The sequence below is a fragment of the Chiloscyllium plagiosum genome, unplaced genomic scaffold (genome assembly GCF_037043375.1).
Source record: "Chiloscyllium plagiosum isolate Xiang-an unplaced genomic scaffold, Cpla_swu_hap1 HiC_scaffold_35, whole genome shotgun sequence".
Lineage (NCBI taxonomy): Eukaryota > Metazoa > Chordata > Chondrichthyes > Orectolobiformes > Hemiscylliidae > Chiloscyllium > Chiloscyllium plagiosum.
In genome coordinates, this window is record NW_028270173.1 from 15,437,844 (window position 1) to 15,455,000 (window position 17,157).

General features: G+C 45.6%; 1 pseudogene; it reads left to right on the plus strand.

Annotated features, from left to right (window-relative positions):
• Window positions 1-507: 507 nt before the first annotated feature.
• Window positions 508-17,157, plus strand: part of LOC148140102 (uncharacterized) — a 35,864-nt pseudogene continuing 19,214 nt past the window's right edge.

Below are 17,157 nucleotides of genomic sequence, written 5' to 3' on the forward strand. Positions count from 1 at the left end.
AGGAGGGGTCAGACTACGCCTCTTGTTGGAAGGGCAGTCAGGGCACATAGGTGTTTCCTGTAGAAATTAAACAAGGTCCTGGAGGTGTGACACCCTCGGCCCTCCTTTCCCTCCCCCTTGGGACATTCTTGAACATTTACCCCACCTTATGACACCCCAGAATCAACCCCCACAGGAAGACCCACAAAATGAGGAGCAGAGACAAGGGGGACTACTTGGTGCCGTGGGGCGGGGGTAAGAAGACACAGGGGAGATGGAAGGGGGAAAGAAGGGGTCACAGGGCCCAGTGACACGGGGACAGTCGAAGCAAATGTCTGTACAAGTCTGCCCACTTAGGGAAGTTCCGATAGGAAGCAGGGGATATTGGGTTTGTAAACGCACTGCTGACAAGTGGCAAAGTGGGGGCATTTCAGAAAGAGATGAAATCCCTTATAGAGGATCTGGTGGGGCTATTGGAACAGGTAGACCAATTTTTTAGGACCCAGTCTGTATACTTGGACTGGGTTAATGGCCATCCTGAACATTCTCTTTACTGGTGAGGAAAGAGGATTAATAAGGCGAGCTACCTTAAGGTCTTGGGAACACGAGAATCCACCAGGTGGTGAGGTAACAGCAGTGGAGCAAAAATTCCCGAACGTTGATCCACAATGGAACGACAATAATGCAGAAGATCGTAACCGAATGAAAGATCTTAAAATCCTAATTATTAAGGGCATTAGAGAGGCATTCCCGAAATCACAAAACCTATTGAAAGCATTTGAGATCCGCCAAGAGAAAGATGAGACCCCCTCGGCCTTTTTACAGAGACTTCGACATTCAATGAGAAAATACTCAGGGATGAATCCTGAGGACCCAGTCGCGCAGGGCCTCCGCTTTGTGACTAAGGCATGGTCAGACATCCAAAAACAAATTCAGAAAATAGATGGGTGGACTGAGAAATCATTTGATGAATTGTTAAGAGAGGCACAGAAAGTTTTTGTAAAGAGAGAGGATGAGAAGCAAAAACAGAAGGCGAAAATGATGGTAGCCACGGTTGACGAAGTAGTCAAGAATAGAATCGAACTGGTGATGAGCAAGCAGAGTGGAGGGTGGCAGCACGTAGAACATAGAGGAAGGGGTGGAGGATGAGGAGGACCTTCCGTAGGGTCCAGTCGACAGGGACAAGGACAGAGGTGGGGACCCCAACAAGCAGGGTGTTACCATTGTGGAAGGAAAGGAGACTTTAAGCGGGAGTGTACTGAAATACAAAGAGAAGAAAAAACCATCCCGCTCATGAACTTTGATAAAGACTAGGGGTGTCAGAGGTTCCTGCTCCCGGCGATCCACTGGGAACGTAAAGGTGGGCCCTTCTTGGGAAGATGTAGTTTTCCTAGTAGACACGAGGGCAGCGAGGTCATCCTTAAATTTTATACCCAGAGGAGTACAATTTACAGATCAGAAAATAACAGTGTCCGGAGTGAAGGGAGAAGGATTTACTGCCCCTGTATTTGAACCTAGAACAGTTGAAAATAATGAAAGAAGAGTTGAAGAACAATTCTTGTATATTCTGGACATAGGGAGCAACTTGTTAGGAAGTGATTTATTCACACTTTTAGGACTAGAAATTGGACTGTGCGACCGAAAAAAAGTAATAAGAATGGCCATTTTGACCGAGGTACAGGTGAAACAAATAGCCCCACAGGATGGGCATGTGAAGGCAATCGAGGGGGATTGCATATTCCCCCTCTAGAAATTAGCTTGATAAAGGTGGGGGAGACGGGATGCGAATACCCCATCTCGACCGAAGGATGAAGCGGGTTACAACCTGTGATTGAGGGGTTCATTAAGGACTGCATTTTGGAACCTTGTATGTCCCCTTATAATATCCCTATTTTGCCAGTAAAAACACCAGATGGTAACTATCGGTTGGTACAAGACTTGAGAGTGCTTAACCGGAAAATACAGATTCGTCATCCTGTTGTTCCCAATCCTTATACCCTTTTGAGTAAGATTTCACATGACCACAAGTGGTTCAGTGTGGTGGATTTAAAAGATGTGTTTTGGACATGTCCACTGGCAGAAGAAAGTAGAAACATGCTCGTCTTTGAGTGGGAAGATCCAAGACCGGGGCGAAAACAACAATATAGATGGACAGTGCTTCCACAGGGCTTCACGGAATCCCTGAACCTGTTTGGCCAGGTTTTAGAACAAATTTTGGAAAAGTTTATAAGTCCCCAAGGCACGACTTTTCTGCAATATGAGGAAGACCTATTGGTCACGGGAGAAAATGAGAGGCGAACAACGGAAGCAACTAATCACTTGCTAAACTTTCTGGGACGACAGGGATTGAGGGTCTCGAGGAACAAATTACAATATGTAGAAAGAGAAGTTAAATATTTAGTACACTTGGTCAGTGAAGGGAAAAGGAAAATTAGCCCTGAAAGGATTGAAGGAATAGTGGGAATGCCACTTCCTCGGACTAAGCGAGAATTAAGGGAATTCCTGGGGCTTACGGGTTATTGTAGGTTATGGATTGACTTGTACACCCAAAAGACAAGGAAATTATACTCGAATTTATTAGAGGAATAACCACAGTTGTTAAAATGGACAGATGAAGAAAAGGAGTTAGTGGACGAGTTGAAAAGAAGCTTGATTCATGCCTCTGTCCTTGCATTACCTTCCCTGGACAAACCCTTTCATTTGTTTCCACCGTGGATAAGGGAGCGGCCCTAGGGGCCTAACCCAGTGATGGGGGTGGGGTGGGGGGCGGGGAATGAAACAGCGAGTAGCAAATCTGTCTACATTGTGAGGTCCAGTCTCCAGAGGGTGGCCAGCGTGTGTGCAGGCAGAAGCAGTGACTGCGCTAGTGGAATAAAGTCAAAAACTCACATTCGAAGGGGCTTTGATAGTAAGCACCCCGCATCAAGTACGGACTATATTGAACCAGAAGGCAGGGAGGTGGCTTACGGACTCTAGATTTCTAAAATACGAAGCAATTCTAATAGAGAGGGATGACCTTACATTGATCTCACACACTTGTCTGAATCCAGCTACCTTTCTCTGGAGAGGGGAGGATGAAGCTCCCTCAGACCCAGAACATGACTGCCTCGACATTATAGAATATCAGACTAAAGTAAGAATGGACCTCGAGACATCCCTCTACATGCAGGGGCAAGGATGTTCATTGATAGTTCCTCCAGAGCGATTGAAGTTAAAAGACATAATGGATATGCGATAGTGGATGGAATAGCATGGAGACTAGGAGATTACCCAATTCTAAGATTCTAACTATGCCTTCGGGGTAGCACACGCATTTGGGAAGATATAGCAGGAGAGGGGACTGATAAACAGTAGGGGTAGAGAACTGGCTCATGAGGCATTGGTAAAGCAAGTATTAGAATCCCGCTCATGAACTTTGATAAAGACTAGGGGTGTCAGAGGTTCCTGCTCCCGGCGATCCACTGGGAACGTAAAGGTGGGCCCTTATAGGAAAGATGTAGTTTTCCTAGTAGACACGAGGGCAGCGAGGTCATCCTTAAATTTTATACCCAGAGGAGTACAATTTACAGATCAGAAAATAACAGTGTCCGGAGTGAAGGGAGAAGGATTTACTGCCCCTGTATTTGAACCTAGAACAGTTGAAAATAATGAAAGAAGAGTTGAAGAACAATTCTTGTATATTCTGGACATAGGGAGCAACTTGTTAGGAAGTGATTTATTCACACTTTTAGGACTAGAAATTGGACTGTGCGACCGAAAAAAAGTAATAAGAATGGCCATTTTGACCGAGGTACAGGTGAAACAAATAGCCCCACAGGATGGGCATGTGAAGGCAATCGAGGGGGGTTGCATATTCCCCCTCTAGAAATTAGCTTGATAAAGGTGGGGGAGACGGGATGCGAATACCCCATCTCGACCGAAGGATGAAGCGGGTTACAACCTGTGATTGAGGGGTTCATTAAGGACTGCATTTTGGAACCTTGTATGTCCCCTTATAATATCCCTATTTTGCCAGTAAAAACACCAGATGGTAACTATCGGTTGGTACAAGACTTGAGAGTGCTTAACCGGAAAATACAGATTCGTCATCCTGTTGTTCCCAATCCTTATACCCTTTTGAGTAAGATTTCACATGACCACAAGTGGTTCAGTGTGGTGGATTTAAAAGATGTGTTTTGGACATGTCCACTGGCAGAAGAAAGTAGAAACATGCTCGTCTTTGAGTGGGAAGATCCAAGACCGGGGCGAAAACAACAATATAGATGGACAGTGCTTCCACAGGGCTTCACGGAATCCCTGAACCTGTTTGGCCAGGTTTTAGAACAAATTTTGGAAAAGTTTATAAGTCCCCAAGGCACGACTTTTCTGCAATATGAGGAAGACCTATTGGTCACGGGAGAAAATGAGAGGCGAACAACGGAAGCAACTAATCACTTGCTAAACTTTCTGGGACGACAGGGATTGAGGGTCTCGAGGAACAAATTACAATATGTAGAAAGAGAAGTTAAATATTTAGTACACTTGGTCAGTGAAGGGAAAAGGAAAATTAGCCCTGAAAGGATTGAAGGAATAGTGGGAATGCCACTTCCTCGGACTAAGCGAGAATTAAGGGAATTCCTGGGGCTTACGGGTTATTGTAGGTTATGGATTGACTTGTACACCCAAAAGACAAGGAAATTATACTCGAATTTATTAGAGGAATAACCACAGTTGTTAAAATGGACAGATGAAGAAAAGGAGTTAGTGGACGAGTTGAAAAGAAGCTTGATTCATGCCTCTGTCCTTGCATTACCTTCCCTGGACAAACCCTTTCATTTGTTTCCACCGTGGATAAGGGAGCGGCCCTAGGGGCCTAACCCAGTGATGGGGGTGGGGTGGGGGGCGGGGAATGAAACAGCGAGTAGCAAATCTGTCTACATTGTGAGGTCCAGTCTCCAGAGGGTGGCCAGCGTGTGTGCAGGCAGAAGCAGTGACTGCGCTAGTGGAATAAAGTCAAAAACTCACATTCGAAGGGGCTTTGATAGTAAGCACCCCGCATCAAGTACGGACTATATTGAACCAGAAGGCAGGGAGGTGGCTTACGGACTCTAGATTTCTAAAATACGAAGCAATTCTAATAGAGAGGGATGACCTTACATTGATCTCACACACTTGTCTGAATCCAGCTACCTTTCTCTGGAGAGGGGAGGATGAAGCTCCCTCAGACCCAGAACATGACTGCCTCGACATTATAGAATATCAGACTAAAGTAAGAATGGACCTCGAGACATCCCTCTACATGCAGGGGCAAGGATGTTCATTGATAGTTCCTCCAGAGCGATTGAAGTTAAAAGACATAATGGATATGCGATAGTGGATGGAATAGCATGGAGACTAGGAGATTACCCAATTCTAAGATTCTAACTATGCCTTCGGGGTAGCACACGCATTTGGGAAGATATAGCAGGAGAGGGGACTGATAAACAGTAGGGGTAGAGAACTGGCTCATGAGGCATTGGTAAAGCAAGTATTAGAATCCCTTTGTTGCCAATGGAAATAGCAATAGTCCACATAAATGGACATCAGCAGGGAAATGATCCCGAAGTAAAGAGAAATAGATTGGCGGATGAAGTCACTAAGGAAGCAGCTTTGAACCCTCAGCCCGTTACAATATATATTTTGGTACCAATGGTGCAGGAACCTGGTGGGAGACCGATATTTAGCGCTAAGGAAGAGAGAGAGTTAGAAGAACTGGGAGCTATGCAGAGAGTAGAGGGGTGCTGAATGCTACCCGATGGCCGGGAGATGCTAAATAAGATGATGATGCGAGAAATTATGGCTGTCTTACACCAGGGGAGTCACTGGGGAGTGCAAGCAATGTGTGATTTGATTTTAAGGAAATATGGATGCAAAGGGATCTATACCATAGCCAAACAGATATGTGAGGGATGTATTACATGCAAGAAAATCAACAAGATGGTATTGAGAAAACAAGTCCCAGGAGGGAGAGAACCTCGGCTCTGACCATTTCAGAACAGTCAGGTAGATTATACCAAATTACACCGAGTGGGATGTCTGAGGTATATGCTGGTAATGGTTGATCACCTATTTAGATGGGTGGAGGTGTACCCTTTAGCCACTGCCACTGCAAGTGAGATGTCCAAGATAATACTTGAACACATAATCCCCAGATATGGGATAGTGGAATATATAGATTTAAATCAGGGAACTCATTTTACTTCCAGGGTACTCCAGGGTGTAATGAAAGGGTTAGGAATCTCCTGGGATTCCACACCCCTTGGCACCCACCTTCATCAGGAAAGGTTGAGAGAATGAACCAGACACTCAAGAAGCAGTTATCTAAATTAGTAGTAGAAACTAGACTCCCTTGGACTAAGTGTTTACCTACAGCCCTTTTGCGAGTGCGGACAGCCCCAAGGAAGGATATGGGGCTGTCCCATTATGACATATTGTTTGACCTGCCCTGTCTGGGAATGAGAGGGGAACTGCCAACCCTGGAGACTAAAGATCTGTTCTTAAAAAGGTATATACTGAGTATGGCCTCGTCTTTGTCTTTTCTTAGGAGACAGGGATTACTGGCACAGACTCCGCCCCTTGAATTCGCCGTTCATCCCATCCGGCCGGGAGATTGGGTCCTAATTAAGTCTTGGACAGAAATTAAATTGCAACTGGATTGGGAGGGACTGTACCAGGCTCTTTTGACTACTGAAATGGTGATACGCACGGCGGAGAAAGGATGGACTCAATACACCAGGATGAAAGGACCGGTAAAATCCCCGGTTGAGAAAGAAGTCTGGACAGCCAAATCGATGGAAGAACCACTGAAACTCAGATTCAAAAGACTTTAAGTAACTGATTTTTATGCGGATGCGGGATAGTTTCTTTTTGATATCTATATATTGTATTGCCTGTTAAATCTCTCAGTCCTTCAATACTATTGTAGGATGCTGGGGATGCTTAGGGTTACGATATTAGCCTTCGTAGTTTTGGGATTTTGTCAAACGATTCTGTCATCTCCATATTTGTTAATAACGGTCCCTGAGTCTGAAAATCCACAAGTAATAGAGGTTGATGCTTGCAGCCTAGTAAAATGCGCAGATGTAAAGAATCAGAGGGAGTATATTTCTTCCGAAATCCTTCTTAAGATCCTATCAGACACAAGGCATGATTTGCAAAAACCGCCACCTGACATCACTATTCAGAGAGCCCTCTTTCGCCCAGCCCTGGACTGTCCTGACAAAAAGTACCACCCGATATAGCTCACCATTAGAAATACCTCCTTTGAAGACTTCTTTCCCCGTAAAAAGTCTCGACTCCTTAGTAACTATTTAAAGCTAATAATGGCTGCCACTGGAAAGTGTTTTTCGGGCTGCTGTTTCCAAATAGTCGTAGGAAACAGAAAACGAGCCAAACAACTTGATAGTAAGATGCATCCTTTTGCCCCTCCCAACAACCCAATGGTGGTGAAAATTATAGAGATCAAGGACTTGAAGCAGACCATTGAAATAGAAACTGGAAATGGGGACACAAATGCCTGGGTTGAATGGGTAAAATACCTGTTAAAACTATGAATAAAAGCAATTGCTATGCATGTGTGTCCGGTAGACCCTCTGCCCACATAGTCCCCTTTCCGCTCGGGTGGAACCCGAAACAGGAAGGGCATGGAATGCATGATAGCCCTGTATCAGGATAAGACTGCATGGAATGATAGGAATTGTATATCCCTATCTCTAACGTTCCCTCTCTTGCAGAAGACAGATTTGAAAGCTACCCCCCCACCCCGTTTTTGACCACGGTCAGGAATCACACATCGTGTATAAGTCGACAGGGTACAAATCAGTCCAGAGACTTGGGGAAGCTGAGCTTATGGGTAGAAACTCAGAATGACAGACAAAAGAGGGAACTACTCAGCATTCAGGGTTCCCCGGGTGGATCTCTGGTGGTACTGTGGAGGCAGAATATTGTAACCTATCCTACCTCCTGACTGGAGAGGGATATGTGCAATTGGCAATCCCATTCACCTTGGCATTTGAGAAGGAGAACAGGTAGTAACAAAGAATGAGAGGAGTAAAAGATCGCTATTAGATACTTCTTTGATGATAGTATTTATCTCAACTCTACAGGAGTTCCTAGAGGGGTCCCCGATAAGTTCAAGGCCCGCAACCAGGTTGCAGCAGGTTTTGGATCAGCCATATTTTGATGGGCGATGGTCAACAAAAATGTAGATTGGATAAACTATAGTTTTATCAAAGATTCATCAATTATACTACAGATACAGTCAAGGGTATTTCCGAGCAACTTGATGCAACCAGCAGAATGGCCTGGTAAAACAGACTGGCCCTAGATATGATCCTAGCCGAAAAAGGGGGTGTATGTGTGATGTTTGGAGGCAGCTGTGGCACCTTTATTCCTAATAATACAGCACCTGATGGGTCAATCTCTCGCCTTGGGAGGATTGACCACCTTGGCGGCAGAATTGGCTGAGAATTCAGGAGTGGACACATCACTCATGGGATGACTGGAATCATGGTTTGGGAATTGGAAAAGCGTGGTAGTCTCCATCCTCACCTCCCTGATAGTGGTAGCAGGAGTACTGACAGCAATTGACTGTTGTATCATACCTTGCGTATGGGGTTAACCCAGCGGCTAATTGAGATGGCCTTGGCAAAACAAATGCCTCTAAAAGGTAATCAGGCAGAGGAACTCAATCTCTTGAACAATGAGGGGATGGGTGACCTTAAGGAATTAGCCACTATAAATGAAGTCTTTGAGGAGAAAGTGAGGTCTGCAGATGCTGGAGATCAGAGATGGAAATGTGTTGCTGGAAAAGCGCAGCAGGTCAGGCAGCATCTAGGGAACAGGAGAATCGACGTTTCGGGCATTAGCCCTTCTTCAGGAATGAGGAAAGTTGGTCCAGCAGGCTAAGATAAAAGATAGGGAGGAGGGACTTGGGGGAGGGGCGTCGGAAATGTGATAGGTGGAAAGAGGTCAAGGTGAGGGTGATAGGTCAGACTGGGGTGGGGGCGGAGAGGTCGGGAAGAAGATTGCAGGTTAGGAAGGCGGTGCTGAATTTGATGGATTTGACTGAGACAGGCTGGGGGGAGGGGAAATGAGGAAACTGGTGAAATCCGAGTTCATCCCGGCACCTTCCCCTGCAATCGCAGGAGGTGCAAGACTTGCGCCCACTCCTCCCCCCTCACCTCCCTCCAAGGCCCCAAAGGAAACTTCCATATCCACCAGAGATTCACCTGTACCTCCACACATATCATCTATTGCATCCTTTGCACCCGATGTGGCCTCCTCTATATTGGGGAGACAGGCCGCCTACTTGCGGAGCGTTTCAGAGAACACCTCTGGGACACCCGGACCAACCAACCCAACCACCCTGTAGCTCAACATTTCAATTCCCCCTCCCACTCCACCAAGGATATGCAGGTCTTTGGACTCCTCCATCGTCAGACCACAGCGAAACGACGGTTGGAGGAAGAACGCCTCATCTTCCAGCTAGGAACCCTCCAACCACAAGGGATGAACTCGGATTTCACCAGTTTCCTCATTTCCCCTCCCCCCAGCCTGTCTCAAGGACCAAGAGACGCAGCTGAACTGCATAAATCAGATTGTAACCCTCAGATCGAGGTGCTTACTCGTTAGACACCCATCAATAAAATTCGCTGCTTCAGAATTTGACTCGGACTGAAATTTATTAATGTGTGAGTTTTGTTTCTCACAATCAGGATTCCTCTCTTTGGCATCACTCTAAACTCTGATTTCCAGCATCTGCAGTCCTCCCTTTTGCCTACATTCAGGTTAAAGTTGCCTAACTATTTATAAGGAGGAAAAAGACAATAATGCAAACTCCCGATCCAAGTTTTTGACTTGAATTCCCCAAGTGGGGATGATGTGACCTGGCTCCTTCCATTTCTCAGAGCCTGCGTCAATGAACACTTGTCTTGAGCTGCGAGGGATTGCATGGCTGAGTAGTGTCCACAGAAGGTTTGGGCTTTGTGTGGAGGCATCCGGTTTTCCAAGGTTGTTTAAATGGCTGTTGGGCATGTGCTGCATAGAGCTCTTGGGCACTCCTTCATTTACTGTCCACACAGATGGCTTTGTGGGCAGGTCCTGAAATCCCATGTATGACTGTAAATATGTGCAGCCTACGGGGAATTCATTCTTCTATATTCCAATGAGCAGAGGCTCAATCACTCAATTTCTCTTCAAAGTTCTTTCAAACATGGCATCTGCTAAATGAGCCTTCTCTGGGCTGTCTTCAATGCCAGTAAATCTTGTCCTGGAATAGGAGGCCAAAACTGTTCATGTATCACAATGGTGATCTGACTAGTGCTTTATAATCCTGTAACAGAACTGACTTATTTTATGAGGCAAAATTTCAGATTAGAGTGGTGCTGGGAAAGCACAGCAGGTCAGGCAGCATCCGAGGAGCAGGAAAATCGACATTTCAGGCAAAAGCCCTTCATCAGGAATGGAGGCAGGAAGCTTCCAGGTTGGAGAGATAAGTGGAGGGGGATGGGGCTGGGGAGAAGGTAGCAAAGATTACAATAGGTGAATGGGGGTGAGGATGGAGGTGTTCGGTCAGAGAGTAGGATGGGGAAGTTAGCAAATAGTACAATAGATGAATGGGGGTGGGGATAGAGGTGATAGGTCAGAGGGGAGGGTGGAGTGGAATGGTGGGAAGGGAGATTGGCAGGTAGGACAGGTCATGTGGACAGTGCTGAGCTGGAAGGTTGAAACTGGGGTAAGAAGGGGGGAGGGGAAATGAGGAAATCGGTGAACTCCACGTTGATGCCCTGGGGTTGAAGTGTTCTGTGGCAGAAGATGAGGCGTTCTTCCTCCGGCGTCGGGTGGTGAGGGAGCAGAGGTGGAGGAGGCTCAGGACCTGCATGTCCTTGGCAGAGTGGGAGGGGGAGTTGAAATGTTCAGGCGACGGGGCGGTGGGGTTGATTGATGTGGGTGTCCTGGAAATGTTTAATGGTCGGCACAATATCGTGGGCTGAAGTGCCTGTTCTGTGTTGTACTGTTCTATGTTCTATGTTCAATGAAACGCTCTGTGAAAAGGCATCCAGTCTCCCCAATGTAGAGGAGACCACATCGGAAGCAACGGATACAATAAATGACATTGGTGAATGTGCAGATGAAACTTTGATGGAAGGCAGTTTTGGGACCTGAGATGGAGGTGAGGGAGGAGGTGTGGGCGCAGGTTTTGCAATTCCTGCGGTGGCAGGGGTGGGTGCCAGAATGGGAGGGTGGGTTGTTCGGGGAGCGTGGTCCTGACCAGGTAGTCATGGAAGGAATGGTCTTTGCGGAAATCGGAAAGGGGTGAGGAGGGAGATATATCTCTGGTAGTGGCGTCCGTTTGGAGATGATGGAAATGTTGGTGGATGATGCGGTTTATGCGACGGTTGGTAGGGTGAAAAGTGAGGACCGGGGGGTCCTGTGCTTGTTATGGTTGGATGGGTGGGGTTTGAGGGCGGAGTGCAGGATGTGGATGAGATGCGTTGGAGGGCATCTTCAACCACGTGGGAAGGGAAATTGCGGTCTCTGAAGAAGGAGGTCATCTGTTGTGTTCTATGGTGGTACTGGTCCTCCTGGGAGCAGATCCAGTGGACGCAGAGGACTTGGGAATACGGGATGGCATTTCTGAAGTTGGTAGGGTGGGGAGATGTGTGATCCAGGTAGCTGTGGGAGTCGGTGGGTTTGTAAAGTTGTCAGTGTCACGTCAGTCATCATTTATGGAGATGGAGAGGTCAAGGAAGGGGAGGGAGGTATCAGAGATGGTCCAGGTGACCATTTATTCTTCATGGCCTTTGCAATAAATGCCAATATTCCAATTAGCATCTTTAACACCCACTGAAATCAATGCCAGTTTTCTGTGATGCGTGCATTAAGACTCCTAAATCTCTCTGTTCAGTATCTCTAAGGGGAGAGGATCCAGTGGACATTTATAAGCATGATTCTGGGGTTGAAAGTCCTGCCAAATGAGAAGTGGTTGAGGACTCTGGGTCTTTACTCCTTGGTGTATAGAAGGATGGGAGGGGAGCTGATTGAAACTTGTAGAATTCTGAGACACCTAGATAGAGTGCACATGGAAAAGATGTTTCTACTGTAGGGGAGATTCGGACATGAGAACACAGCTTCAGAATGAAGGGATGACCCCTTAGTATTCAGATAAGGCGGAATTTCTTTAGCCCGAGAGTGGTTAATCTGTGGAACTCATTGCCACAGAGAGCTGTGGAGACCAAGTCATTGAGTGAATGTAAGACAGTGATTGGTAGATTCTTAACCAGTAGGGACATCAAGGGTTTTGGGGGAAGGCAGGAGAATGGAGTTGAGAAACGTATCAGCCACAGTCAAATGGATTAGCAGGCTTGATGGACTGAATGGCCTAATTCTGCTCCTATACCTTATGGTTTTATAACTCTGGCCAACTCTGCCTTAATTTTACTGAATGGCAGAACAGCTCAAGGAGCAAAATGGCCCACTCCTGCTGATTCTCATGTTTATAGCTTAAGTTCATTGAAGTCTTGAGGCTGGTCAGACCCTTCATTGACCTATACTAGAAGTTTGCGCAGTTTTGAGACACATAAGGCAGCCAAACTGTTCCAATCCCCTTCCATTTGATATTTCTACGCAACTGCATGACTGTGATTAAGGGTCAACGCAGGGACATCAAATTGTTCAGTTTTAATTCAACAACATTGGTGTTGCAGTACTCTGCATATCGTGTAAAGAAGTGACAAATTGTTTAACTGCAAGAGAATATTTGAGACATACACTTTATTTCTGTGGATCATGTTAAACATTTTGTTGTCCCTTGCATCGAATGGATTCTGTGGGGAGTAGCGGATGGAGATGGCGGCACAGTCATGGGATGTGGTGAGGCTGAGTAAATCAAAAACGAGAAGACATTTGGTGGTTGCAGCAGCAATGCTCGAGTGAGGCAAATGCACCAGCCTAAGGTCTCCTGGTGAGAAAAGTGCAGGTGCAAATCTTAGCCATCAGGTCCACACTAACAGGCTTAGCCAAAGCTCCAGATCTGTGGCTCAGCCTGTGCGCCAGTTGGCTGAGGTAGCGACGGCAATGTGTTTGCTCCCAGGACAGGACCCTGCAGTTCGAGCAGTGGCTTCACAGCTGAGGCCGGCCCAGTGTGACGTCATGGTGGTGGCACTGGTGGATGCGAGATGGTGTCGGAGTGTGGTAACTCATTGTTGCAGTAACGATGGTGTGATGATGTGAGGCAGCAGTCATGTCGTTGGTTTAGCAGCAGGGGACTTGAGGCATTGGCGTGGAGGATCCTGTATCTGGGCCCATGTCTGAGCGAGAAGCTGGAGCTGTTCTAAAGGCCACATCACTTTATTGAGATAAGTTCTTTAAGATGAATTTCATTGTTTTATTTTTCTCACTTTGTATTCTGTGTTTTGACTTATTTTCTGTGTTTTAAGATGGCACTATCAGTGGTGACACTTAACAACACTTTTCACTGTCTTTTTTATTCGTACATCTGACAAGAAATTAAATCATTGGCCTGTGTCATGTTTCTGATCCATTTGTGTCACCAAAGTGTTTGAGTGCCAATGGGCATGAAGGTGAAATAAGCCGTAAAAAATAATACTTTATCTTTTACTAACTTAATTCTTGCAGTAAGATTTGCCACTGCATAGTTAAATAATTAAATTTCTAAATGTGGTTGGCCTGGAATTCTGATATGATAATCACATTGTGAGTTCCTTCCACCATTTTGGTGAATGCAATAGCAGTATGCGTATGCAATGGTTATATTGTAACTTGAATCTTAAATGAAAATAGTAGTCTTCTTGGTACTTTGTTGCTCATTTTGGATTGTATGACATTATTGATGTATGAATCTTCTTTTATTCTTGTACTGTCCCAATTCTTTAATTTCCTTTCTCTCCCTTCCTCACCTTGATTTGACAAAGCACCTTGACCTTTATTTGCAACTATCCTCTTTTGTTATTGCTGAAAGTAGGAATTTACCAAACTAGGAATCATCAGCATGCGTTACATCTGACCGCTCTGAACAAACTTACTTCAGTGTTTGGGTTGCATAGACATTTCTTGACTTTCTCTATCACCATTTTGCAAGTTAATTTCATGGCATGTGTTTAAACATTGTTTTTAATTAGAAGAAGGTATTAAGCGCTGGCATAGCAGGTTGTGGTTGTACAAAACACTGGTGAGGCCTCTTTTGAAGTAAAGTGTGCATTTTTAGTCTCCCTGCTTTTGGAAGAATATCACGACAGCAGAGAAGGTTTAGAAACATTTTACAAGAATGCTACCTGGGCTGCAGGTTTTGGGTTATAAGGAGAGGCTGGATAGACTGGAACTTCTTTCACTGGAGCACAGGAGGTTGACGTTTATAATATCATGAGGAGTGTAGGTAAGGAGAATAGCAAAGGTTGCTTCCTGCAGATATGGGAGTTTGAAACTAGAGGGCATAACTTTTAAGGTGAGAGGAGAAAGATTCAAAATGGAACTTGGGGCTACCTTTTTACATCGGGGATGGTGCATATGTGCCAAAGGAAGTGATAGATGCACTCATGGTGACAACATTTAAAAGATATTTGGACAGATTCATGAATAGAAAACGTTTACAGGGACAGGGACCAAATACAGGCAAGTGGGACTAGATTAGTTTGGGAGACTTAGTTGGCATGGATGAGTTGGACCGAAGGGGCTGTTTGTGTGTTCTATGACTTGATGATTTGCTGCCTCAATGTCTCTATCATTCTTTTGATTTTTGTCAGCATTTTTCTTTAACATAAATTCTAGTTCAGGTTTACTGCAGCATTTTTGATTGAAGACTCTGTGCCAAGCGAACCAGTTATCATGTCCTCCCACCATTCCCCAAATCCAAGTAAAATATGCCATAGAAAATTGAAATGGCTGCACGCACAGTGTCCTTTATCATGCTGTCAACAAAATGAGCAATTGAATATTGGTGAGTCAAGGGTTTTTGACATTGATGTGGACAGTGCTGAGAAAGAACATTAAATGAGAAAGAAATGTATTTTGTAACTCCACCAATATTCTGCAGGACAGATAGTTTCATGGGGAGAAACATTATGTGGAAATGGCTTGATTAATACAATGAATTGCACATCATATCCAACAAAGATAGTTAAATCAGTCTTCACCGCAGTCTCACTCCACATAAATGTTGGAAAGACTGAAGTCCGACTTAATGTTTAAAAGGAACCTATATAAATATATGAGTTCCTTTCTACTGAATACTATGACATTAAACTTCCCTTAACGTGACATTATTTACATGAAAATTTATACATTTATAAATATAAAAAACAATATTCACAGACCTGTACAAACCCAATCCAATTTGTCAGTGTTACTTTACCATGAAAGGACATTGCTGCAGCAGGATTAGATTTCCAGTGAAGTGAAATTGACAAGTTTATCACAGTTGCAGACATTAACCTGAAAATAACAGAAACACTCATTGGTCCAGGCAGCATGACCTTGGCACTTGCCCATTGCCTGAGTCCAAATTGAAGAGAGCCAAATATCACAGCAGCAGCTGGTCTCCCAACTCCTGTGCCACCGAAAGTGCATCAGAGTCTCCCTGCTGAAAATCATAATACCAAGAATCCCCATCACTATGAAGAAAGTGGGAATTAGATTAGATTCCCTACAGTGTGGAAACAGGCCCTTCAACCTAACAAGTGCACACCGACCATCCGACAAGTAACCCACCCAGACCAATTTCCCTCTGACTAATGCACATGACACGATGGGTAATTTAGCATGGCCAATTCACCTTACCTGCATATCTTTAGACTGGGGAGGAAACCCACGCTGACATGGGGAGAATGTGCAAAATCCACAGACAGTCGCCCAAGGCTAGAATGGAACCTGACACTGTGAGGCAGCAGTGTTAACCACTGAGCCACTGTGCTGCCTCTTCAAGAAGTTTAGTGGGGGAAATACTCATGTTTGCATTTGCTCAAGGGACATGTGTTCTTCCTGCTGGGCTATCCCTAGATGCCCTTGAGAAAGTGGTGAGTTCTCTTCTTGAACCGCTGCAGTCCATGTGCAGACTCACATGGTAGATCCACAACACCCTGAGGGAGGGAATTCTTGGGTTTCCACTCAATAGCAGAGACAAGTTTCCAAGTCAGGTTGGTGAGTGATTTGGAAGTAATTTGCAGGGGGCCGTGTTTCCATGTATCTGCTACTTTGTCATTCGAGATGGACGTGGTCATGGGTTTGCAAAGTGCTGTCCAAGGCTTTTTGGTGAATTTCTGCAGTTCAGCTTGTTGATAGTACACACTGCTGCTACTGAGCATTGGTTGCGGAGGAAGATGAGGTTGATGTAGTGCCATTCAGGTGCGTTGCTTTGTCCTGGATGATGTCAAGCTTCTTGAGTATTGTTGGAGCTGCATCCACCCAGGCAAGTGGAGTGTATTCCATCACACTCTTCGCTTGTGCATTGTAGATGATAGCTGAAAATGTGTTGCTGGAAAGCACAGCAGGTCAGGCAGCATCTCAGGAGCAGGAGAATCGACGTTTCTGGCATAAGCCCTTCTTCAGGAATGAGGAAAGTGTGTCCAGCAGGCTAAGATAAATGGCAGGGAGGAAGGATTTGGAGGAGGGGTGTTGGAAATGCGATAGGTGGAAGGAGGTCAAGGTGAGGGTGATAGGCCGGAGTAGGGTGGGGGCGGAGAGGTCAGGAAGAAGATTGCAGGTTAGGAAGGCGGTGCTGAGTACGAGGGATTTGACTGAGACAAGTTGGGGGGAGGGGAAATGAGGAAACTGGAGAAATCTGAGTTCATCCCTTGTGGTTGGAGGGATCCTAGGCGGAAGATGAGGTTCTCTTCCTCCAACCGTTGTGTTGCTATGGTCTGGCGCTGGAGGAGTCCAAGGACCTGCATGTCCTTGGTGGAGTGGGAGGTGGAGTTGAAGTGTTGGGCCACGGGGTGGTTGGGTTGGTTGGTCCGGGTGTCCCAGAGGTGTTCTCTGAACCGTTCCACAAGTAGGCGGCCTGTCTCCCCAATATAGAGGAGGCCACATCGGGTGCAGTGGATGCAATAAATGATGTGTGTGGAGGTCCAGGTGAATTTGTGGCAGATATGGAAGTATCCCTTGGGGCCTTGGAAGGAAGTAAGAGGCGAGCTGTGGGCTCAAGTT